This window comes from Saccopteryx leptura, chromosome 5, assembly GCF_036850995.1.
Source record: "Saccopteryx leptura isolate mSacLep1 chromosome 5, mSacLep1_pri_phased_curated, whole genome shotgun sequence".
Classification (NCBI taxonomy): domain Eukaryota; kingdom Metazoa; phylum Chordata; class Mammalia; order Chiroptera; family Emballonuridae; genus Saccopteryx; species Saccopteryx leptura.
The window spans coordinates 182,310,461-182,337,147 of NC_089507.1; positions in this window are offsets into that span (position 1 = coordinate 182,310,461).

Consider the following 26,687-nt stretch of genomic DNA (forward strand, 5'->3'; position numbering starts at 1 on the left):
TTTCCAAAAGAATGCAAAAGGGTGAGGTGATTTCTTATCCTGCAGGTAAAATTCAACATTGTCACTGTCTACATCTCCCAGGGTTGTCAAGAAACTACAATAAGGTGACTGTGTGAATGCACTTGCTATTATTCAGCAGGAGGTTGCATTAAGGCGGGGCCAAAGTAGGAAGCGGGCGCTCCTGGCTCCTAGCTTGTTAGGATTCCCTGAACACCATTCTCCTCTCCTCAGTCCACACAGAGAAGCTCTACTTCCATCTCTTATGGATTGGCACTCAGATGAAGATTTTGTTTATAATAAAGGTCTCTGCAGTGAGAGAGAGAGAGAGAGGGAGAGAGAGAGAGAGAGATTGAAAACTCATTGAATTATAATTGCCACTTTCCAATTATTACATTCTATGATTCAATGAAATATTTAAGAGAAAATTCTTTAAGTCACGCCAGGATGGTGATAGATCAGGGTGTGGTCCAATGAGAAACCCATGATATCAAATTTCAGATCCTTCAAATGGATCCTCTGGAACACTAGGGCCAGCCAGCGCCTTACAGAGGGCAAGGTGGAAAAGCAGGGCTTGAGAAGCCAGTTCTCCGGCCACCCAGAGCACAGGTTTGCAGAGCTGGAGGTCCCAGCTGGTGCTGCCCCTGCTGTCCAGCACTGGACCATTTGCAGGCTCCACAGTATCCACCCTGCCCTGACCAACTTTTGAGGTGTCCTTCTTATCAATTTCTGTCTCAGTTATGTTGGGCCTGGAGTCTCTGGGCCCTGGAGACTAACCTCTTACCCTTCCTTCCTCTTTGCTTTTCCCATTTCTTTCCTTCTTCTTGCCTCTTGAACGAAATTCTTCCCGGAAAACAATAGCGCTCTATCCCCAGTTTCTATCACTCTGTCAGAAACAGCTTGAAATATTTATGAGTCATGGTAAAATAAATCAAGTACATTTATTACACATCTGAGTTTAGAAATTGAGATATAGATCTCTTACATTGTTTTTCCTAATTCTACCTCTATCTCTTGTTTGCTTTCATGACATAACTAGAGCCCTGAGAATGTGCTCAAAATGTAGTCTCTCCCAGTAGTTAGTTGCCCTGCATAAATGCTGAGCTCTATTTACTATATATCTTACTGCCAATTGAGGCTAATAAATAAAACTTGTCATTTTTACTCCATAACCCAGAATTACTCAAATATGTCCTTGTCAAAGTAACCTATGTTGAACAAGCACTGGTAGAAAATGTTATTTTTCCCCCTTTAATCAAGAAGAATTTCAGTCTCTGGAACACCAAGTAGCAGCGATGCAGTCAGAGCCGACTCACAGATGCACTTCCTCTTGTGTCACGCGGCGCCTGTGCCTCCCCCCCAGTTCCCACTGCTGGAGCCTCATCACTTCTCTCTGCTCAGGTCAGAATGTTTATGAGTTTGGCTGAACTCTTCTGACAGCCGCAGCTCAAGGAGAGAAGACAAGGTGACCTTCTTAAAAAGAACAGATCAGACAGAGGTTAGAGTGAGTTTCTAGTGATTCAACCTGGTAATATTTGAGAGTAAACTTTATAAAGTCATGTTGCCAATGCCTCTTATTCATTTCATCTGAGAATCTGAAATACCTGGAACTCTAATATTGTTTAGTTAGACATTGAAAACAGAACCACTCTCAACGGTAAGTAGATTATGTCACAGATAACATGACTTCAATGGAAAGCAAGGTATTCTAAGTTTTAAAAAATCTATGTAGTGGGCATGCTCTATGGAGCAATATATGAATATTGTGTTTTTTGTCCTGATTCCATATACTTAGGTTTATATCAAAGGGTATATGGAAAGTTGTCATTTTTTTTCTTCACCACCCTCACCTCCAGCCTGTGCCACCATCAGAAGAAGAAAGAAAGAAAGAAAGAAAGAAAGAAAGAAAGAAAGAAAGAAAGAAAGAAAGAAAGAAAGAAAGAGGGAGAGAGAGAGAGAGAGAGAGAAGGAAGGAAGGAAGGAAGGAAGGAAGGAAGGAAGGAAGGAAGGAAGGAAGGAAGGAAGGAAAAGGGAAGAAAGTAAAAGAAGGAAGAAAGAAAGAAAGAAAGAAAATAAATCAGAGATTTCAAAACATAGATTTTGATACTTATTGTTTATTTGACCAGTGATAGCACAGTAAGGAGCTGGAAAGTGAGACATGGAAAGGAGAACAGTTAATGAAGAGAACAATAATTACCAGGTTACCACTAGGGGCAATGGGACCAGTCTTATTGGAGATGTTCTGAGAATCCATGTGGAGCACAGCTGAGGAGAGACAATGGAGCTATTCCCCCTCCCCCCCAGCTTCTGTCTTCATTGGCTAAGGGTCACTCCTTGGGCATTCTCTTACTGAAACTTCCTGCTGAATAAAAACTATCACCATATGCTCAATATCAATTTCATAATCACAATAGAATTATTTGACATATTTTAAAGCAGTCATCATAAAAACACTTCAATAAGCAATTATATACAGGTTTGAAACAAAAAAGTAAAAACTCTCAACAAAGAAATAGAAGATAAAATAAACCAAATGAAAATATTAGGACTGAAAAACATAACTATTGAAATAAAAAACCCTCAAGACATGGACTCAATAGCAGATAGGAGAGAACAGAAGAAGTGAAATTAAAGTTAGAACAATGGAAATTATTATACATACCCCCAGGGGTACGGTGGGACTATAAAAACTACCTAATAGTCACATTATGGGACTTCCAGAAGAATAAAAGAAAGATGAGGCAGAAAGTTACTTAAAAAAATACTAGCTGGACACTTCCCAACATTGTCAAAAGGCATAAACCTATAGATTTGAGAACCTGAGCAAAACTTGAATAATATAAATCTAAATAAATCCACACTAACAAAGATTATAGTCAAATTTCTAAAAGAAATGAATATGGCAACTTATCTATAAGGAAAGAAATAGGTTGAGTGACAGCAGATTTCTCATCTGAAACCACAGAAGCCCAAAGAAAGTGGCATTAACATTTTTCAAGTGCCTAAATAAAATAACTGGAAATGCAAAATCATATATCAAGTGAAACTGTCCCTCAGGAATGAAGGAGAAATCAAGACATTGTCAGGTAAAAAGAACTGAGAGAATTTGTCACAGACACACCTATCTTGAAAGAATAGCTAAGGAAGATTCTCTAAATGGAAAAGAAATAGTAATAAAAGACCTGGAAACAACCAAAGTGTCCTTCAGTAAAGGATTGAATAAAGAAGATGTGGCACATATATACAATGGAGTACTACTCAGCCATCAGATATAGTGACATTTACGACAGCATGGATGAACCTTGAGAACATACTACTGTGCAAAATAAGTAAATCAAAAAAAGCCAAAACTGTATGATTTCACACAAGGGTGGGATATAAAACTGAGACTCATAAACATAGATAAAACTGAAGTGGTTAGGCCCTGGCCGGTTGGCTCAGCAGTAGAGCATCGGCCTGGCGTGCGGAGGACCCGGGTTCGATTCCCGGCCAGGGCACACGGGAGAGGCGCCCATTTGCTTCTCCACCGCTCCGCCGCGCTTTCCTCTCTGTCTCTCTCTTCCCCTCCCGCAGCCAAGGCTCCATTGGAGCAAAGATGGCCCGGGCGCTGGGGATGGCTCTGTGGCCTCTGCCCCAGGCGCTAGAGTGGCTCTGGTCGCAATATGGCGACACCCAGGATGGGCAGAACATCGCCCCCTGGTGGGCAGAGCATCGCCCCATGGTGGGCGTGTCAGGTGGATCCCGGTCGGGCGCATGCGGGAGTCTGTCTGACTGTCTCTCCCCGTTTCCAGCTTCAGAAAAATGAAAAAAAAAAAAAAAAAAGAAAAAAAAACTGAAGTGGTTACCCAGGAAAGGGGGTTAAGGGAAGAGAGTAAAGAGGGAAAAATATCTAGTGATGAATAATGATTTGACAGTGGGTGATTGGGACACAAAGCAATCAACAGTTCAAATGTTATAGAGATGTTTTCCTGAAACCTATGTACCCTTGATCAACACCACCCTATTAAATCTAAGTTCTAAATAGGAAAAAAATAAGTCTTGGAGTATAAGAGAAAAGAAGAACGCAGTAAGCAAAATCATGGGCAAATAACGGACTTTTCTTCTCCTCTTGAATTTTCTAGATTATATTTTTAGCTGGAGCAAAAATTATAACACTGTGTGATATACTTCTAAATGTACATGAAGAACACATTTAAACACTTATATAATATTACATACCAACAAGAAGTAAAGGGATGTAAACAGAAGCGAGTTCATATACTTCAAGAGAACTGGTGTAATGATGGCACTAGTAGAATGTAAAAAATAAGTATTAATATATATACTGCAATACCTAGATCCAACACCTGAAACACTTAGATTAAAAAATTACATTCAGCAGCACTGTGGATAAATCAAAATGGAATTCTAAAAAATAATAAAGTAACCTATGAGAAGGTAGAGAAAACAAAAGAAAATAAGTACAAAAAAAATTAATGGCAGCTTTGATAACCACAATTATGTTAAATGGCCGAAATTGGCAGAGTGGGTTTGAAGACATGACTTCACTACGTGTCGTCCACAAGAAAGTCACTTCAATATAATGGCATGGGCAGGTGGAAGGTAAATAAATGGAGAAAGTCATATTATGCAAATGTATGTTAATCAAAAGAAAGCAAAAAGGGCTGCATTAAATTTCCCTATAGCCTACTGAGCCCTCATTGGTTCAACGTTACCCTTGAAAAATGTCAGTCTCTCAATCATAGTAGTTGTGAAAAACAGCAGCCTAGAAGCTACTGGTTGGTAAAGATAGGATTTGGAACATCTTTAAGATGACAGAGAATGTCACTGTTTGACTTATCTGGCATCTCCCTGGAAATGCTTGATTTGCAGGACTTGCCATAACTTTACCTGATTCACAGCTCCTCAAGCAGAAAACACTATCCCCAGGGCACCTGCAAAAAAACAATCAACAGGTTTCAATTTTGTCATGGGAATGTGAGCTCCAAAGACCTACTTCCCAGAGAAAATAGTGAAAATTATTTTTAAAAGCAAACATTTAAAGTTTTGGGATTTCCCAAACAGCACCCAGAAAAGTATGAAACATTCACTGAAGAAAATCGACTAAACCTTATTAAGAATGTAAGGGGGCCCTGGCCAGTTGGCTCAGCGGTAGAGCGTCAGCCTGGCGTGCGGGGGACCCGGGTTCGATTCTCGGCCAGGGCACATAGGAGAAGCGCCCATTTGCTTCTCCACCCCCCCCCCTTTCCTCTCTGTCTCTCTCTTCCCCTCCCGCAGCCAAGGCTCCATTGGAGCAAAGATGGCCCGGGCGCTGGGGATGGCTCCTTGGCCTCTGCCCCAGGCGCTAGAGTGGCTCTGGTCTCGACAGAGCGACGCCCCGGAGGGGCAGAGCATCGCCCCCTGGTGGGCAGAACATCGCCCCTGGTGGGCAGAGCATCCCCCCCTGGTGGGCGTGCCGGGTGGATCCCGGTCGGGCGCATGCGGGAGTCTGTCTGACTGTCCTCCCCGTTTCCAGCTTCAGAAAAATACAAAAAAAAAACAAAAACACACAAAAGAATGTAAGGGACAGTAGACATAATTCCCAATACATTAATCTTACACTCTGTATTGTAGAATTATATGAATTTTTTTTTCAGGCATTCCTATGCCAACTGGACTGCTTCTCAAGCCCGAATGTCAGGCCTTGGAAATCAAACCAGACACAGGAGTCTGCAGCCCTGACTGCAAAGTGCTCAGACTCATCTCAAGTCCTTGAGGAAAGTAGCAGTGTCATAAAGTTTATCTCCAAGGGCAGCAAGCACACCAAGCCCTAAGAAGAACAGAATCTGGACCTGAGAAAGGATGAGTAGCCCCATTCCTTTCCCATCCTTAACGAGCCCTGATCACCCTATAAGAGAAGCCTGCAAACTGAGGAGGTTAAGACAGGCTTTGGAGGCATGGATGTCTTCTCATTTGGCAGGCCATTTGAATAAAGTGCATTGAAAGATCCACCCCTTGTCTCTCCTTATTGGCTGGTAAGTGACAAGCAGTACAAACACTGCCTTCCGGTTTCATTTTCTGGCAACCCAGATGGCACAGCATCCCAACTCTCCAGTAAGTCTAAGTGTTTGTTGGGCTTCCTGGGCTGGAAGGTCTGGGATGCAGATATGGAGACTCTTTCGCAGCTGCCAAGTAAAACTAAGTTAGGGACTGTCTTCCTACAGTCCCCAACATTTTGAGTGTAAATGTAAAATCTTCTTTACTTTTAAATTTATTTTTTATTTTTTAAATTTAAGTGAGAGGCAGGGAAGCAGACTGATAGACTGCCACATGTGCCTGGACTGGGGTCCACCCAGCAAGCCCCCTACAGGGTGATGCTTTGCCCATCTGGGGTCGCTGTTCTATTATGTTCTGTTGCTCAGCAACCAAGCTATTTTAGCACCTGAGGCAAAGCCGTGGAGCCATCCTCAGTGCCAGGGATCAACTTGCTCAAACCATTTGAGCCATAGCTGGGGAGGGGAAGAAAGAGAGACAGAGAGAGAATGGGGAAGGAGTAGAGAAGCCGATGGTTGTTTCTCCTGTGTGCCCTGACCTGAGACTTCCACATGCCAAGCCAATGCTGTACCAAGGAGCCAACTAGCCAGGGCCCCTTATTTTCTTCTTTTGTAGTTTATTTACTTTTATTCTGCAAATAAAGCATGAATATATATTCTCAGAATGTAAAATAGAAGCTCATTTTAACCTTAGTACTCTCTGTAAAGGTAACTGCTATTATTTTGGTATGAATCTTTCCAGAATATCTGGAGCCCATCTACATACATACAACTACCCATAGACGCATATAGCTTTGCTTTGTGTGAATGATATATTTGTATATCAATCACTTGTATATTTTACTCAATAGTAAATGTGGCAATATTTTTACTTACAAGTATGTTTATCCCGTTTATTTTCACTTCTGCATAGTAGTCAACTAGATCTATACATCAATGTTTATTTTGCCGGTAAATGGACTTTTTAATTCTTACTGTTTGGACCAATATAAACTATGTCATTGTATATATATTGTATATGCAATATATTGTCTGTATTGGTTCCTACGGCCTCTGGTTTTTAAATTTTACTTTATTTCATTGGTGATATAATTTCTTTCATTTATTTTTTTTCAGTGGATAATAGAAGTATATGGTTCAAAATTGAAAAAGCACAGGGTGTATATGGTGGAAATTGCCTCCTCACACCCTTTAGCCTTGCTACCCAGTAACCTCCCAGAGGCGATCGCTGTTGCCAGAAATTTCAACATGTATAAGCAAGTGTGAAAATACAGAATTCTTCTTCTGCAGGAAACTTTGTGTTTGCTTCTGTTGTGCCTTCTCCGGGGACCAAAGGGCTCTTGCGGTGAGGTTGGGACACTGAGTTACAGTGATTGACTAGGATTCTACCAGTATTTTTGTATTCTTTTGAAATTTAACAGTTGGTCAATAGTGTATCTTAAGTTTTTTTTTTGTTTTTTTTTTTTTTTTCATTTTTCTGAAGCTGGAAACAGGGAGAGACAGTCAGACAGAATCCCGCATGCGCCCGACCGGGATCCACCCGGCACGCCCACCAGGGGCGAAGCTCTGCCCACCAGGGGGCGATGCTCTGCTCATCCTGGGCGTCGCCATGTTGCGACCAGAGCCACTCCAGCACCTGAGGCAGAGGCCACAGAGCCATCCCCAGCGCCCGGGCCATCTTTGCTCCAATGGAGCCTTGGCTGCGGGAGGGGAAGAGAGAGACAGAGAGGAAAGCGCGGCGGAGGGGTGGAGAGGCAAATGGGCGCCTCTCCTGTGTGCCCTGGCCGGGAATCCAACCCGGGTCCTCCGCACGCTAGGCCGACGCTCAAGTATTTTTATAGTATGCATATTCTTTTTGAAATTCTTGTGGTAATATCAAAATGTAGGTTATGATGTTTTATATTTTATTATCAAATAGTTAATTATTCAATGACAATTTTTTAATGATTATTGATGTGTTCAGTTTTCTATTTGGATTAATATTAGAATTTAATGTTCTCATAGAAAAGTGTTCTCTTCAAAAATAGTTTCGCATTTATCAGCAAGGAGTTATGCACAGCTTTCTCTAAACATTTAACTGATTATTTTACAGACTTAAGTGTATGTATTTCATGTATAATAAAGATAATATCTCAGATCAGTGGGGAAAGAAAAGGGGGCTTAGAAAAGAACATTTTTGACTATTGTTTATAAGAGAAAGAAAATATCTTGAATGTGAAGTTAATACTTACATATTCCATCTCACACAAAATATTTTTAACCTGTTAGATTTTACATCATAAACTTTGTAAAATTTTATATACGAATTTTTAAACAGAATTTGAAAATAATCAGTAAGCTGGTGAAATATATATACATATTTTTAAAGGACAAAATCTCTGTTATATGAAGAATTTGTTCAAATAAATATTTTTTTTAAAAATCTTCCAGCTCATTCACTAGAAAAAAGAACAAAGGGTATACGACTGGACAATTCATAAAAGAAGAAATTCCAGTGGCCAATAACTATATGTTTAAATGTTTAAAGTTAAAATGTTCATGTCGGAAATGGGCAGCTAAGATCTTATTTCCTATCCAGCAGAGATGAAAAAGAGTAATAATATGCTGCTTACAAAGAAACAAGCATTCTCATACACTGTTAATGAGATGTAACTTTCTGAGGGAAAATTTGCCAATTTCAGTTGCACAATTTATTCTAGGAAAATCAGCTATATTTGCAAAGATGAATGCACCTGGATGTTTCAAAATAGTTTTTAACAAAACAACAACAAAAAAATGGGATCAACCTAAATTCCAGATAATAGGAGACTGGTTCAATGAAGTATGATTTATCCATAGAGAGAGAAAACGCAGCTGCAGTCGTAAAGAGTCTGTACTCCTGTGAGCATGCGCACTGTCTGCAGGGCCCCTGCTTCCCCCCACCCCGTTTCTCAGACTCACACCCCCAGGTAAACTCCCTGCAAACAAGCCCTTGTCACAGGCTCTCTTTTAAGTTGGTCACCCAAGTTAAGACAATTGTGTGTCATTTCCACTCCAGAATATGGACTCAGTGGTTCTCCACAAATTCTCTTGTCAGCTTCAAAAGGTCCCAAGCTAAAAAAACTCCCATTAGATGGTTTTGCACATAAAACCCTAGTTTGCGCAGCCAGTGACTAAATTTTTAGAGTCAAACTTTTCAAGCGCACTGATGGCAGAACCAGATGAGGAGCCTCCTGTCAGGACACCGCCCAGCAGTGGGATTCAACTAACTTAACGACAGATCTCCGCCCTAATGGCTGTTTTAAGTACAAAAAAGTATATACTGAAAGGTAGTATATTATTTTATGCATTTAATACTTAGATAAGAACAATAAAAAAGATACACAAAACTAGACTATGTTATAAGAGTTTTAAACTATTAATGAAAAAATATTAAATAATACCGGACAAAAAAAACAATAAAACTGCTATTTAAGGTATTTCCATATTGCTTCTTGATTGGTGTCCTCACTCGCAATTTTTTTTTTTTTGCCAATGGACAGAATGAACATGACTACGGATGCTTAGAATACACTGTTGCACAGATGAACATTCAAAAAGAGTAAGGAATGTAAATTTGTGATTTCCACATTGGGCAGCTGCCCAGGAGCCCACCTTAGAGAGAACCCTGATTACAAGTGCCATTTAACAACCAGTTCGCAGAACTCAACAAAAAATTAGGTATCGGTTCTGCCAAACTGGTGCAAACCAGCTGAATCCCACCACTGATATTTTCCCAAAGTTGCTTAATTCTGAGTATTCATATGGCATTATTCCTCTTATCTTTGCCACAAACGTCCTCCTCTTTATACCACATGACATTGGATACTTCCTTAATTACATAGATATTCAATAACTCCTCTGAGTAGCAAGGCCCATTATCTGGAGCCAACAGTTGAAACATCATAGAAAGCCTTTTAGGCTCTGTGCACACGAGAAATTGCTTTTCAGAAAAATAATCTGTTGTGATCTATGAGAGGAGCCAGCAAGAAGTTGTAGGTTAAAGCGTCGAAAGTGTATCCTTCTAGTCATGGAGGAGATGCAATGAGCCTTTGGGGATGGTCCGCTCTGTGGAGGGAGAGCAGAGTGAGGGGCACTGGGTGCTGGACAGGCTCCGACACACTGTTTTCCCAGGAGACTTTGCAGTTGCTGATCCAGCTTCAGCAGAACAGGAGCTGTGAATTCATTCTCACTGTCCCCACAAGGGGTTATTTCTTCTTTTCTTAGTTGCCCTGATTATCAAGAGCACAGACCACATTTGAGGGAAGGAGCAAGGCTTGAACTATAAATGAGGACCATGGACCCAACACAACTTCTCTTAATAAGTTTCCTGGAACCCTGACCTCACCCTGAACCACATTGTTGTCTGCCCAACTGACTAGTCGGGATGCGCCCTCGCCCACTGAATTCTGGGATGTTCCAATATTGACGGATAAATTCTCTGGCCATGGAAATGCCACCCAGCCTAGCATTTATTTATACAGTGGTTGTATGGGCCAGAAACTGCTCTTAGCCCTTTGCAGATAGGGACTGTTTTTATTCCTGTTTTACAGGGGGTTACAGGGTAGTTTATTTTCTTAATTTTGTCCAAACATCACAGCTGTTTGGAGGTTTCACATTTGTCTCTCTGTTGCTAGTCTCTCCATTTCATTATTCCTCCATTCTGCTTCTAGAATGTTCTTCTTGCCCCCAAAACCTCCAGTGGCCCCCAACTACCTACAAGGCAAAGTTATATTTCCTTAGCTTTATTTATTATATTCGCTCAGTTATAATAAATTATTCAGCATCTGTCAGCAAAAGCAAGGTCTTTCATGTCTGCATGCCTTTGCTCTCTTTCTCTCTCTCTCTCTCAGGATAGATTTCCTAGGAAACAGACTCTAAAGTGGAGATTTTCAGGCCAGGAGTTCACTGGACAACATTTATAAGGGAGTGTATTAGCTCTCTATCGTGTAACAAATTACCCCAAAACTCCGCAGCTTAAAGCAGTAAGGATTTATTATCTCACGGAGTTTCTGGGGGTCAGGAAGGCAGGAGCAGCGCAGCAGTGTGTCGGCCCCGGCTCTTTCCTGAGGTTCATCAAGCTGTCTGTTGGGGGATCCACTTCCAAGCTCACCACATGGTGCTGGCAGCAGTTATTCCCGGTCAGGTGGGCCTTCTCACAGAGTCCACATAAAATGACAGCTGATTTCCCCCAGAAGGAGTGTGTAAGAGAGAGTGAGGGAGGAAGGGAACGTACCTGAGACCAAAATCGCAGTCTTTGCATAAACTAATCCAGAGCACCTGATCACCTCCGCCATTCATCTGACCACTAGAATGAATGACCAAGTGCAACCTGAACACAAGAGGGCGGTGGGAATTAAGCACCATCTTTTGAGATGAGGAGCACCAAAGGATTTGTGGAAATATCTTAAAAAGCCACCACAGAGAGCTAAGGAAGCAGGGATGGGCAGAAAAGAAAGGAAAATGATGTCTTTCTCAACAGAGGCTTAGGTGACCCCAGCCAGGGTGGGCTCTGGAGCTTGGATGGTCCTTCAGAAATGTCCTAAATTGATGTAAGTGATGGAAGCAGATTGGTCCCGGGAGGGAGCTTAACCCTGGGAGGGGTAGCACATTTCAGCAGAGGACAGGATGGTGGGGAGGTCCAGCTGTGAGGGGTCGCACCCAGCAGGTGTGAGTGGCCAGGCTGTGTTGAGAGAGTCAGGGCTGTATGACAGCATCTGCTGAGTCCACACTCTGTTCCTCTTGAATCCAGTTACTTAAAATGTTAACGCCCTCTGGAAGCAGTGCCTCCAGAAGGTTGGTCTTCTTTTTCTGGAGAAAACTGGCAAGTTGAAAACTATCATTGGTCCCAGGGCCACAACTGATATTCATTATTTTTCTCCTGTTCCCTATTCTAGCCTCACCCTCAACTATGACATCTGAAGGTCTAACTGGTTTACTGGTGGAGCATCCCAGACTCTCATCACAGAAGGGTCTGAGCCTCTGGCCACTAAGCCCTTCTCAGGTCAGGCTTGCTATCCTTGTCCATTCTCAGTCACAATTATCCATGGTAGTACCAAGTGACACCACACTCAATCAACTAGATGCCAATCATATTTCTTCTTCATTCTGTAATAGCAGCCTTACCTCTTATGATGATCAGAGTCACTTATTCCTGCCATGTGGTGACTCTTTTATTTGCCTGCTGTTTGTTTGATATAAGGACCCGGTAGTGACCAGATGACAGCAGCACATGTAAGTTAAATGGGACTCTTACTGTCTCCTGATGGAAGCATTACCACACTGAGGAACCAGGACCTTAAAACCTGCCGAACTCAGAGTTAGGCAACAAAAGAACACAAATCCCCCAAAGAAGTCATTCAAAGTGATAATCAGTGAGATCATTTTTATATGTTTCTCTTGGTGTCCAATACATACATTCTATGCACTGGGAACACAGCACCATATAAAGACCCTTAATTTAGGGTTTATAGTGCATCTTAAAGGACAATGCCCTATATTTGTGGGAGTCATCTCAAAATTGGTGCCTGAGCTAAACCTTCAGAAGCCTCTATGAGGCTGGCAACTTCTGGGTGCTGCAATACGTGGTAGGACTGGAGGATCCCAAGGTTGTAGACTCACCACTGCAGCTCGTTGGCTGTACAGTGGGCTCTTTCTAAAGGGCTGCCATGTAGGACTCCATGATGTTGGGTCCAAGCAAATCCTCTATCCTTGCTACTCCATTCATGTGCTCACTGTGCCGACAGTGGAGTGGCCAAAGACTGTGTTTGTGCTGGCCAACTTAGACTGATAAATTAGCCTGTTCACTTGTTAGCTTTGTACCACTTCCATACAAGCTTTTCTCAATGCAAAACAAAATTTTTATATTTTGTCATAGTCTATCAATCTGTTAACATCTTTACTCAGACCCTATTGTCCTTTATCTTTGAATTCATCCCCTCCCAGACCCCTGACCATCCAGCAAAGCCATTTCCATTGCTTACAAAGTGTATACATTCTTACATTGAGCACTTCTCATTCCACAGAAAGTACATGACCAGGAGCACTGCTCACACCTGTGCCAATTGAAAGGATTTCACCCTCACAGCTGTCTCACAGGGCCACAAGCTCCACCATTTTTCTGTGTTATAGAGAGTCATATGGAGGTTCACACACGCACACACGCACACACCACACAACCACAGCTGGGAGCTGAAGAAGAGGCTCTGGTACAAGCTGCTGAATGACCTGGGGATCTGGGTAACTTTCCCATTCAGGTTATTGTCCCAGCTTGTGGCCAATCTTAGTGGGCTTTCATCCTTATGGTGGATTGTTGTGTCCACCCAACCTTATATATGACAGATTTGATAGAACCCACATCATGATAAGCAAGTCTGGCCCATGCTCGGGGGATGTTTCATAGTCAGGTGTGCTATCACTGCCAAGCCCAGTAATGCAAGGAGCTGTCCTATATAGATGCAAAGTTCTCTGCTAAAGATGGCAGGGCCTTGCCCCAGAGCCCTAGGAATCTAAATTGATTTTCTTAATAAGGTTAACCAAAGTCCACACAGTGTCTTTCGTCCCACAGATTACCCAAATGCCTTAGGATCTGATGGAGCATAGGAGCCAAGCAGCAGGGCTCTTCGTACCACAGCCTGGATCTGCTACAGCCTCTCTGCCTGCTCCAGACCCACTCAAAACTGGCAGCCCTCCATGTCACCTAGAAAGTGGGTCGGAGCCGATGATGCAGATTGGACATGCTGCTCTAGAATCTAAAAAGTTCTACCAGAAACTGTGCTTCCTTTTTACTTGCCAAGGTATTAGGAGGATCCAATACTTTGTGTGGAATATCTTTCATCTTTCCGGACCACTATACCCCTAATATTTTCACTAGTAAGTTAGGCCCTGAATCTTTGTGGAGTTTACTCTTGCCATCTGGGATGTGTCTCTTACCAAGACTTCTAGTACTCTTGCTAAGCCTTGTTTATTTAGCCCTGTCGTCATGACATCATCAACATGGTGGACAAAATGTGCTGCAGGATAATCCAGATGTGATCATTTGACAACCTTCTCTGTAGCTCTGCCACTCTTTTTTTAATTGAATTTATTGGAGTGACACTGGTTAACAAAATTATTCAGGTTTAAAGTGCCCAATTTTACAACTTATCTCTGTACATTATATTGCATATTCATGCCCCAAGTCAAGGCTTCACCCATCACCATTTATGCCCTCGTACCCTTCTCTGCCTCCCTCCCAGGATCACCACACTGCTGTCCATCCATGTCTATGAGATCTCTCTCTCTCTCTCTCCCTCCCTCCCCCTCTGTCCTTTTTGCCACTCTTTTAATTAAGCCCTAGACCAGGTCCTCAGGTTTTTTAAAATCTTTCAGCTACAGGATATGACATTTCCTTGACACAATGGCAAAAGTCCTCTGACTTTCCTATTTTGCCTTAAATTGATGATTAATCACTCTTGACCTTATGTTGAATTTTTTCAGGCATCATTTGTACTTACCAAGAGGCATCCAGCTGCATAGCCATTACAATTGCTGCTGCTCTTGTGCCTCTCCAGTGTCTGACAGGGTGCACCTGTGGAGCACTCTGTTCCCCAGGGGTCACACTCCAGGTGGCCAGTGGTAAAAGGTTAACTGCGGCCCTGGCCGGTTGCCTCAGCGGTAGAGCGTCGGCCTGGCGTGCGGGGGACCCGGGTTCGATTCCTGGCCAGGGCACATAGGAGAAGTGCCCATTTGCTTCTCCACCCCCCCTCCTTCCTCTCTGTCTCTCTCTTCCCCTCCCGCAGCCAAGGCTCCATTGGAGCAAAGATGGCCCGGGCGCTGGGGATGGCTCCTTGGCCTCTGCCCCAGGCGCTAGAGTGGCTCTGGTTGCGGCAGAGCAACGCCCCGGAGGGGCAGAGCATTGCCCCCTGCTGGGCAGAGCGTCGCCCCTGGTGAGCGTGCCGGGTGGATCCCGATTGGGCGCATGCGGGAGTCTGTCTGACTGTCTCTCCCCGTTTCCAGCTTCAGAAAAATAAAAAAAAAAAAAAAAAAAAAAAAGGTTAACTGCACTGCTGCAGCATGCCAGGCTAGGGAGTATCAGTGCTCCACCCACCTAGAGCGATGGGGTCCTCAATCCCAGGCCAGCAGTGGCTGACCCAGCTCTAAAATCCTGATTTGGATTCTGTTCCTTTGGACCACTTCTGGTACCAACTGTCTAGGTCATTTCCCCAGGAAACGGGCTCAGATGTAGACTTGCCTGAGGAGTTTAACTGGGGAGGGCACTAGGGCACATGTGCCGGGGAGGGGGGGGGGAATAAGGCTGAGGAAAGCATTGACTTGTGATCTGATCTCCACAAAAGCGCCTGACCTGTGGTGGTGCAGTGGATAAAGCGTCGACCTGGAAATGCTGAGGTCGTCGGTTCGAAACCCTGGGCTTGCCTGGTCAAGGCACATATGGGAGTTGATGCTTCCAGCTCCTCCCCCCTTCTCTCTCTCTGTCTCTCCTCTCTCTCTCTCTCTCTCTTTCCCTCTCCTCTCTAAAAAAAATGAATAAATAAAAAAAAATTTAAAAAAAAAAAAAAAAAAAAAAAAGCTTCCGCTGATCCCATGAGGAGATGGAAGTTGGGATGGCCTTTCAGTTATGACCCAAATGGAGCCAGGAGACTGGGTCTTCACTCCTCTCTCTTTACCAGTCATTGGATGCACACTGCTTCTGAGAAGAGGTAATCACCTTGAGCAAGGCAGCTCCCTTCAGCAGGTCAATCCTGGGGAGGGCTTGGCTGTGAGCCATCAGCAGGGAACACTTCCTGAGCTCTACCCACCTCTCTCTCCTACCTCACTCTCTGCCTGTGCTGCCTCCCTTCATGTGTTGTAGCCACTCTCACTTCCTTTCATGTTTTCGAAACCTGACAAACTCTTTCGTGCTTTGGGACGTAAAGAACTTGCTGTTCCCTGAGTCACCTTCTGAGTCACAGTCTCCTCCTACTCCAGATTCCCCATGGCTGGTTCTACCTCAGTCGTCAACTGTCTAGGCTCAAAAGTCACCTCAAAGAAGCCTTCCCTGACTATGCAAAATACACCCCCATTTCCAGTTGTTTCTATCACAATACCTTATGTATTTTCATAATAATACGTATTATCATCTCAAGTTACCTTGTACCTTTGTCTGTATGCATGTCTATTGTCTAGCTCTTCTGCACATGTGACAATATAGACTTCTGTGGGGAGAGATTTTCCATCTGTTCTCCACTGCAGCCTAGCCCTTAGAATAAGTCTTGGCGTTTAGTATTACCTCAGTAAATACAAATAGGGGTCAATCTGTGGATAACTTCACTGACTCCGGCATCACACATTCTGGATAACTCATCTAGCTTATGCCATTTTGTGGAATGTTCCTCAGCCACTAAGACAGAGCTAACTCCAGTGCCACCCTTTCACCCTCCTTCTGCTGCTTCTGGTCAATTCCAAGTACGTCTTCTCTCTTTCTCCTCTCAGCCAGTGTTTCCCTCCACACTGCTACTGCAATAAAGTACAGGATATCACTCTTCAGTGGTTTCTTATAGGACATTTTGTGTTGTACCTTGATTTTCCCAGCATCAGACACCAAGATAAGACTGGTTGCTGTTAGTTTATGGGAGATGATTCCAGAAGGAGATGGAAGAGGGAAACAGAGAAGGAAGAAAAGCCAAGAAACAGTGTGTTAATTGGTGAGTTACTTCTGTGGGAAACCAGGACTCCATTTCCTGGAAAAGGTATGTACATTAGGAAACAGAATACATTTTCCTTTTACGTGTTCATGGAATTATTAAAATCTCAGCCAAGTCTGAAAGTAAACACAGGCAATATTCTCAAACTACAATGCAGTGTAACTAGTACTTAATTTTTTTTAAGTGAAAAAAAGCTCATCTACCTAGAAGTTAAAATAAACCTTTGCTTAAAATTTTTATATAAAAAAAAATCAAATTTTAAATTACTAAATATTTTGAAAAGTGGTAATGAAATAACTTATTACATAAGTAAATTAATATGAATATATGTATTGATATGGTTTGTATAAAAATATAAACATACATCTAAACCTGTGGGCTACAGCTGAAGTAGTCCTCAGAGGAAAAGTTATAGTCACTTACTTAAACCAAGAAAATGAAGAAAATGTATTAGAAAGTTAAAAAAAACCAACATAAGGAAATTCAGAATGAAGTAATTAATAAAATTAAAGTAAATTAATGCTAGGAAACATAAAAAATAAGTATGTAAATTGAAAAGCTGATTTTTTTGGAGGTTAACACAGTAAAATAGGTATACTATTAGCTAATCCTTTTCAGAAAAAAATGAGAATGTACAAAATAGTCAAAATAAGAAACAAGGTCAGGTAAATAATACAAATGAAAAGAAATCTAAAGACTTACAAGCAATTGCTTTGTTCAACTTAAAGTTGTTTAAATGTAGGCAAAATTGACACCTTTGTAGAAAATATAAAGTATCAAAAGTGACCCAATAAGAGGTAGAAAATCTTAGTAAACTAAATACCATGTAAACAATTGAGAAAGAACTAAAACAACTATGTCATTTCAAAATAAAAAGTTAACTGTGATGCCAAATCTCAATGCATAAATCCTAAAACTAATTATGAAATAAAAGCTGGAAGACAATTTAAAGAGCCATAACACATAGATAAGTAGTGTTTACAATAGGAATTCAAAGATGCCTCAATATTAGGAGATTTATTATTATATTTCAACAGTAATAGATGAAAAAATATGACTATCTCTGAAAGCATTTACAAAATTCAATATCTATTTTTATTAACAAGCAAACAGCCTGCTAATTAAATATGCATGCTTAATATTGTTTATCTTATACAAACATGGAAACAAACTGCTTACTAGAGAAATAATAAAAGTCTGACAGGGTAAGGATGTTGGCAGTTCCTGCTAGTATTTAACATTGTTCTGGAGGCCAGAGACAGTGCATGTAGGCAAGAGAATAAGAGATATTTTAAAATTAAACAGGAAGTGGTAAAATTATTATGAATTCTATATTACATGATTTGTATGCCTAGAAAACACAAAGAATAAACTAGAAAATTATTAGAACCAGAATTCAGTAAGTGGGCAGACTTTTATTATTTCCCCATTAAGCAGTTTGTTGCCATATTTGTATAGATAAACAATATTAAAGATGGAGTCTTCTAGTCATATTTAATTAACAGGCTGTTTTTTTGTTAATAAAAATAGATATTGAGTTTTATAAGTGCTTTTCAGTGTCAGAAATAGTCATATTTTTCTTTTAATCTATTAAAATTTATTAATCTATTTAGCTATATTAATATACAAAAATTAATATTCTTCCTTATTACAAACAATCAAATCAAAGTCAGAAGAAAGAAAAGACCCCAGTTAAAAACTAATATGTGTAGAGTACAAAAGAAATATGTAATGTATAGAAATGAACTTAACAAAATGTATAGAATTTATGTGAAGAAACTTTAAAATGGCCTGACCAGGCGGTGGCGCAGTGGATAGAGTGTTGGACTGGGATGCAGAGGACCCAGGTTCGAAACCCCGAGGTCACCAGCTTGAGCGTGGGCTCATCTGGTTTGAGCAAAAGCCCACCAACTTGAACCCAAGGTCACTGGCTCCAGCAAGGGGTTACTCGGTCTGCTGAAGGCCCGCGGTCAAGGCACATATGAGAAAGCAATCAATGAACAACTAAGGTGTTGCAACGCACAATGAAAAACTAATGATTGATGCTTCTCATCTCTCTCCATTCCTGTCTGTCCCTGTCTATCCCTCTCTCTGACTCTCTCTCTGTCTCTGTAAAAAAAAAAAGAAGAAGAAAGAAAAGAAACATTAAAATGCATGAGAACATAAGAAAGCATTCCCTAGTTTGTGATAGAAAAGATCAGTAGCATTTTAATTCATTAAAAATACAGCAACATTTTTTAAAGAATAAGTTCAAAATGATTTAAAGCTCATTCTAAAATTTATATCAAAATATAACTAGAAAAAATAATCATGAAGGGTTATTTATCAAACCAGATATTAGAACATAGTTATAGGTACAATGCAGCCCTCACAACTAGACCACATGAAATAAAAAAAGGAGTTCGAGAGTAAATGCAAATTTTATTGAGAGTTAGCCTATGATAAACATGCTACTGCCTGCCAATGGGGGAAAAGCAGTCATTCATGACTGTGGGTACAGCTGAGCAGCTTCCAGGTAAGATCATGTTTGCAACTCTGCTTGTGCTAAATAATTTTAGATAGATAAAAAATATAAATGTAGAAACAAAACCCTGAAAGCACTAAACTAAAACATGAGAGGTTTTTAGAATCTGGAAAAAGAAAGAGTCTTTTTAAGCATAAAGAAGGGAAGAAAAGAAGGAACGAGGAGAAGTGTTAGGGAAGGAGGGAGAAGTGGAGGGAAGAAGAGAAGGAGGAAGGTCATGTAAAAATCCCAAATTGAGCATCACAAAATGTTCTTTAAAAAGCCAAAGCCAGAATGCCTGACTCCTGGACATAGATAGAAGTGAAGTGGTTACCAGGGGGAGGGGGAGGAGAGGGAGGGGGTGGGGGGAAGGGTGTAAAGAGGGACAAATATACGGTGATGGAGAATGATTTGGCTTTGGGTGATGGACACACAACACAATCAACAGTTCAAATGCTCTAGAGATGTTCACCTGAAACCTATGTACTCTTATTGATCAATGTCACCCATTAAATTTAATTTCAAAATAAAATAAAATAATGGGTTTGATCCCTGGCCCAGACACACACGGGAAGCAACCAATGAAGGCCCAACTGAGTAGAACAACAAATCAATACTTCTCTTCCTGCCTCTCTTTCTCCCTTCCTCTCTCTCTCCCTATCAATAAATAAAGAATTAAAAAGTTAAAAATAAAATAAAATAAAAAGCCAAAATGCCAGTGATGATTGATGAAAAACATTGCAGCCCATATCACAACTAAAATCAAGTTGATAAAGGAACAACAAATCATAGAAAAAAAATGAAGGGACATGAACAAACAAGTTGGGAAGCCTCAAAGACCCTTAACCCCATGAAACAATGTTCAACGTTATTCACAATAAGAGAAATACAAGTTAACTTGCAATAAAATTTCATTACCTCACTTATCAAATTGGCAAAATCAACATGTTTGATAGCAGGTTTGGGGAAGATGTGGAGAAGCAGGTCTGTTGGAGGGCATGCCGCTGAGTACAGATCTCTAGAGGGCGTGTTGGCTCTATCCGCTAAAAGGCACATGACCATGCACTCAGAAAACTGATGTTAAAAATTCATCTTCAGCCCTGGCTGGTTGGCTCAGTGGTAGAGCGTCGGCCTGGCGTGCAGGAGTCCCGGGTTCGATTCCCGGCCAGGGCACACAGGAGGAGTGCCCATCTGCTTCTCCACCCCTCCTCCGCTCCTTCCTCTCTGTCTCTCTGTCTCTCTCTTCCCCTCCCACAGCCAGGGCTTCATTGGAGCGAAGATGGCCCGGGCACTGAGGATGGCTCTGTGGCCTCTGCCTCGGGTGCTAGGATGGCTCTGGATGCAACAAAGCGACGCCCCAGAGGGGCAGAGCATCTCCCCCTGGTGGGCATGCCGGGTGGATCCTGGTCGGGCGCATGTGGGAGTCTGTCTGACTGCCTCCCCATTTCCAGCTTCGGAAAAATGAAAAAAATGAAAAAAATTCATCTTCAGATATTTTACAGATATACAAAATGCTGTGTGCAAGAATATTAATTGAGCCCTGGCCGGTTGGCTCAGTGGTAGAGCGTCGGCCTGGTGTGCGGGGTACCCGGGTTTAATTCCCGGCCAGGGCACATAGGAGAAGCGCCCATTTGCTTCTCCACCCCCGCCCCTCCTTCCTCTCTGCCTCTCTCTTCCCCTCCTGCAGCCAAGGCTCCATTGGAGCAAAGATGGCCCGGGCGCTGGGGATGGCTCCTTGGCCTCTGCCCCAGGCGCTAGAGTGGCTCTGGTCGCGGCAGAGCGACGCCCCAGAGGGGCAGAGCATTGCCCCCTGGTGGGCAGAGCGTAGCCCCTGGTGGGCATGCCGAGTGGATCCTGGTGGGCGCATGCGGGAGTCTGTCTGACTGTCTCTCCCCGTTTCCAGCTTCAGAAAAATACAAAAAAAAAATAAAAATAATAAAAAAAAATAAAAGAATATTAATTGCAGCATTGCTTGTCATAGTGAAACAACATAAAAGTTTATCAGTGGAGACAGTTAATAAATGATAGTTGAGCTACATGATGAAGTGTTACACAGCATTAAAAAGAATACATCAGGTCTATATATCATATAATGATGTAACAGAACCTCCAAGATATATTATCAATTGACAACAACAAGATGCATGATGATGCATGCCCTTTAACTAAAATACATATGTATGCATTGAATTTTTTAAAGTATATATGTACAATGTATCAGGAAGAATACACAAGAAGCCACTAATAGTGTTTGTCTCTGGAAAAGAAACTAGACAGGGGTGAGAAATATATTTCCTTTCCTCTATGTAACATTTGCACTTTTTATAATCTCTTCCATGATACTGCCTCAGAATGTTTTTTAATTAAAAAATAAAATAAACAACAACAACAAAATAATTAAATTCAAACTCTCTCACTACGTGGTTGTCTTTGAAGTAGCAATGTGGCTGCTGGGGTCAAGTAGAGGGTGGAGGGCGAGAAAAAGCTAATGTTCCGTTCTCTGGGCTAGACAAACGTTTCATAAAGACAACACATCTCAAGCTGAGAAGACCCTTTTGTTTACTTGCTTCAGAATTGAAAATGATGCCTTCAATTATCATTCTAACTGTAAACACCATCAGCTGCTCTAAAAATATTTTTCTGAGTAAATGCCACTTGTACCTCCTGGCACTTACTCAAAGCATTTGTTAAAGCAGCTGGGAATCTTGTTAGCAAGGCTCTGGATTAAGGAGTGATAGAATTAAACAGCAAAGTAAGTAGAGGCTCAAATTCTGGAAATAGCACAAAGCAGAGAAATCAGCTAACAAGAGAGACTGTCATAAATTCTTCCCCAGTAACCAACAAATTCTTATTGAGCGTCAAAAAGGGACGAGACAGGTGCCACACGTTTCAGGAGGCTCAATGGTGTACAAGAGCGTTGCCTTCAAGGAATTGGGGATAAGACAAGAACAGAAGTAATTAGAATATTACATAGAGCAAGAGGAAATTACATAACAATTTAAAATATTACCAAGAAAAAGCTTTTGGAGAGCAAGGAAGAAGAGTTGAGACAAGTAAGAATCCTGATGGTTTAATCAGATTAAAGGCGCCATGATGATTTGTACCCACGGCACCAGGAAAGTGATAATGCCACTTAAAAAATATACTATAGAAGTCATAATGCTAACCAGAATGTATACAGATGAGAAACAGGTGGGCTACTAACATCCTAAGCCTCCCCTTTTAAATACATACATCTCTATGTCATAAACTAGATTTCACCTTAAAATCCAGCAGCTCCAGTGACCACCTCATTGTACACAGGAACCGTCTTAAGAATGAACTTGCCACTAAAACCTTTTCTCTACTCTGGCAACCCAATTGGATTTCACCTTCCGTACACCTTTAGTACTGGTGGTCATGCATGAACATCCAATCAGATTCTACTTCTGTATTAATCGGCATCCTTTTGAATTATAATATGTTCAATTACAGTCTTATGCTTCATGTGAACTGAATTTTCAATAGACATTTTAAGTCAATTTGCAGACAACTAAATGGTACTAAACTTTACTTTTTCTTTGAAAGTTTCAAGACCACAGTCAAATGCCACCATTTACTGTGGACCTTATAGAAGGGGAAACTCTGAAGGATATACCGAAGAGGGTATAAGGTATGAGAACTTTTTAAAAAATTATTTATCTTTGTCCTGGCCGGTTGGCTCAATGGTAGAGTGTTGGCCTGGCATGCAGGAGTCCCGGGTTCGATTCCCGGCCAGGGCACACAGGAGAAGCACCCATCTGCTTCTCCACCCCTCCCCCTCTCCTTCCTCTCTGTCTCTCTCTTCCCCTCCCGCAGCCAAGGCTCCATTGGAGCAAAGTTTGCCCGGGCGCTGAGGATGGCTCTGTGGCCTCTGCCTCAGGCACTAGAGTGGCTCTGATTGTGGCAGAGCGACGCCCCAAGATGGGCAAAGCATCGCCCCCTGGTGGGCATTCCGGGTGGATCCCGGTCGGGCGCATGTGGAAGTTTGTCTGACTGCCTCCCCGTTTCCAGCTTCGGAAAAATACAAAAAAAAAATTATTTATCTTTAATTGAATTTACTGGGGTACAGGTTCAGGTGTGAAACTCAATAAAACATCATCTGCACGTCATTGTGTGCCCATCGCCCCCAGCTACCAGCTAGATCTCTTTTGTCCCCATCTCTCCCCTTTGCCCACCTCTGCCTACTCCCACTTCACTTTCCCTCTAGCTATCACTGCGGTGTCGCCTGTGTCTATGTGTTACTTATATATATAACTTTTTGCTTAATTCCTTCCCCTTCTATCATCCAGTCCCCCCAACTGCCCTCCCCCCTGACAGCTGTCAGTCTGTCCCATGTATCTGTGTCTGTTTCTATCTTGTTCATCAGTTTAATTTGTTTATGAAATTCTTCCAAGTTCCTCTTGATGGGTTCCTTAATCGACAACTCCTATACATTGCAGATGGCTGTTTTGATTGTAAAGACAAACTGCCCATTTGTATGACGGTGGGTACATGGCAGTTTGCTAACTGCTTTTTAGGCACTGATCATTTTATTCTCAAAATGCTCTTGAAAAGTTAGGTGCTATTGATAGTTTCACTTAATCTATGAGTAAACTGAAGCATGGAGAGCTCATGCATAGTATAAACTATTGTCTTTTTTATTTTGGCTATTCAGTGTCTCTACCCACTCTTGAAGTTTAGGAAGGTCTCTGTTGAATTAATTCAAATAGGAGGCTGACTTCACCACCCATCACTAAAGACCGAGGTAGTAGTAACAGTAGTGTCAGTTCTGTGGAAGGAACTTGTCATAGTTACTTAGCTATCCTAAGGGGGAAAAAATAAAAATTTAATTGCAATGTTAAGTAACCACAAGTATTTTCTTCCAGACTTATTTTAAGGTACCCTATGGGCATGAAACAACTTCTCAATCCTTGTAATTGGATTTGATACAGACACTCACTTCTTGTTTTGCAATGATTTTTACTCAGTGCTTGCTTGTTAACTACCATGATTGTATAGTTTTCTTTACATCTACAATGTCATCAAAAGAAAGTTTGCACAGTCTAATGCTGAAACCAAGCACCTTAAATTAATAGTGTGTGACGTGTCCAGTAGATGTTGCTGTATTTCCCTTGACTTTTTAAAAAGCCATTTTTTATTAAAGTATAGTTGACATACACTACTATATTAATTTCAAGCATACAACATATTGAGTCAACATTTATGTACCTTACAATGTGGTCACCACAATGAGTCTAGTAACCATGTGTCACCATACAAAGTTATTACAATATTACTGTTTTTTATGCTGCACATTACATCATCATGACTATTTTATAAGTAAGATTTAATACTTCTTATTCTCTTTCACCTTTTTACCTATTCCCCATGCACCTTTTCTCTTGAAAGCATTGGTTTGTTCTTTTGAATTTTAAAAATATCCCTCAAAACCTCTGTTAATTGGGCCAGGTGTCCCAGAACAACTGAGTGCATATGCTAGGAACCATGGATCTATGGGAAGAATATCCAGACGGAAGCAGCAGTCAGTGCAAATGCCCTGAGGAAGCCAGTGTGGCTGCAGTTAGGGATAAGCGAGCATGAAATTAGTAGGAACACATTGATGTAGTGGTTTAGGTTTGCATTCTAAGTGGAAGAATTTTGAGAAAAGGAGTGAATAATCTGATTTTATTATTATTGTTATTATTTCCATTACTAAATAAGGATTTGTTTTAGTTATTTTTATTAAAGTATAATTTACATAATGTAAAATTTACTATTTGGGGGAGAAAAAGAGTTCTGACAAACATCTACTGTCATGTAAGCATCACCATAAAACGGTTCCATCACTCCCCAAAGTCCCCATGTCTGTTTGTAGTCAATTTTTCTCCTGTTTCTAGTCTCTGGCAGTCACTGGTCTGTTTTCTATCTTTATAGTTTGGATTTTCCAAGAATATAACATAAATGTACTCATATAGTTTGTAGCCTTGTTCTAGAGGCCCTGAGTAGGAACACAGAACAGGAACAGAGTTCAGTGCCCTGAGGCGAAAGCCATAGTGGCGTCACTGACAGAAAGTACTGAACGCAGTTCCATGCGGAACTCAGCACACTAAGAATAGAATTAGCAATTCTGATTAATCAATAGGTGGGATATTTGAGCTACTTCCTTTGCCCTTTTGTCTGCTCTAAAGAAGTCCCCTTCCTGAGTTCCTCCTTCTCATCCCTGCTTCTATTTGTGTGTATCAATAAATACCTGTAGGGACTGGGGGTCAGGGCCATCTTATGAAATCTATATAAGGGATCATGCGGCGGTCTCCCCTAGGTCCCTTGGTCCGCTCCACGTGGTCTCCGAGTAGTCATTGTCTCCATGACACCTTGTGAACCCGACTTCTTTAACTTTGCATAATACATTTGAGAGTCCTCCATGTTATCCGTGCATGTTTGTTCTTTATATCTCCATTTTATGTATATACTACAATCTGTTTTTTCTGTTTCCCAGTTGAAGGATGTTGGGTTGTTTACAGATATATCAATTATTAATAAAGCTGCTATAAAATTTGTATAACTCAAAGTGGATCATAGAGCTACATGTAAAATCAAAAACTCTCAAACTTTTGGAAAAATCTTTGCAACTTTGAGTTAGCCAAAGGTTTTTTAGACATAACACAAAAGGACATGAACTACAAAAGAACATATTGACACATTGGACTTCATCCAACTTTAAACCTTCTGCTCTCTGAAAAACCCCTTTAAGAGAATGAAAGACAAACCACAGATTAGGGGAAAGTATTTGTAAATTACATGTTTGATAAAGGATTTTTATCTTGAGTATATAAAGAATTCCCCTAAGTCAATAATAATTTTAAAAACCCAGTTTTTAAATGGGCAAAAGATTTAAACAGGCACTCGATCAAAAAACATACACAGTGGCAAATAAACATATGAGAAGATGCTCAAGATCATTAGTCATTAGGGAAATACAACTTCAGACCACAGTGAGACACCACCATGCACTTATTTGAGTGAAAAATAAAACAAAACCTAAAGATAATCCTAGAGAGAAAGTGTAGCAATTAGAATTCGCATACATTGCTGGTGGAAATGAAAAACAGTTTGGCACTCTCTCTCTCTCTCTTTTTTTTTTAATTTGTTGAGTTTACATAGTTACAAGTGTTCCACCGAATATATCTCCCTCCCTGCCCCACCCCCGTGTTCTCCTTGATACCCCCTTTACCCCGTCCCTCCACCACCTTCCACTCTTCCCTCCATGACTTACTATCCTGTCCTCTATCTCTCTGTGTTATGTATATATACTTTCACTAATCTCTTTCCTTTCTTTGATCCCCTCCTCTCATCCCCTTTCCCTCTGATATCTTTGACCCCTTCTCTGCCTCTCTTCCATTTCTCAGCTCACATTGTTCATTAGCTTCTTCATATAAGTGAGGTCATATGATATTT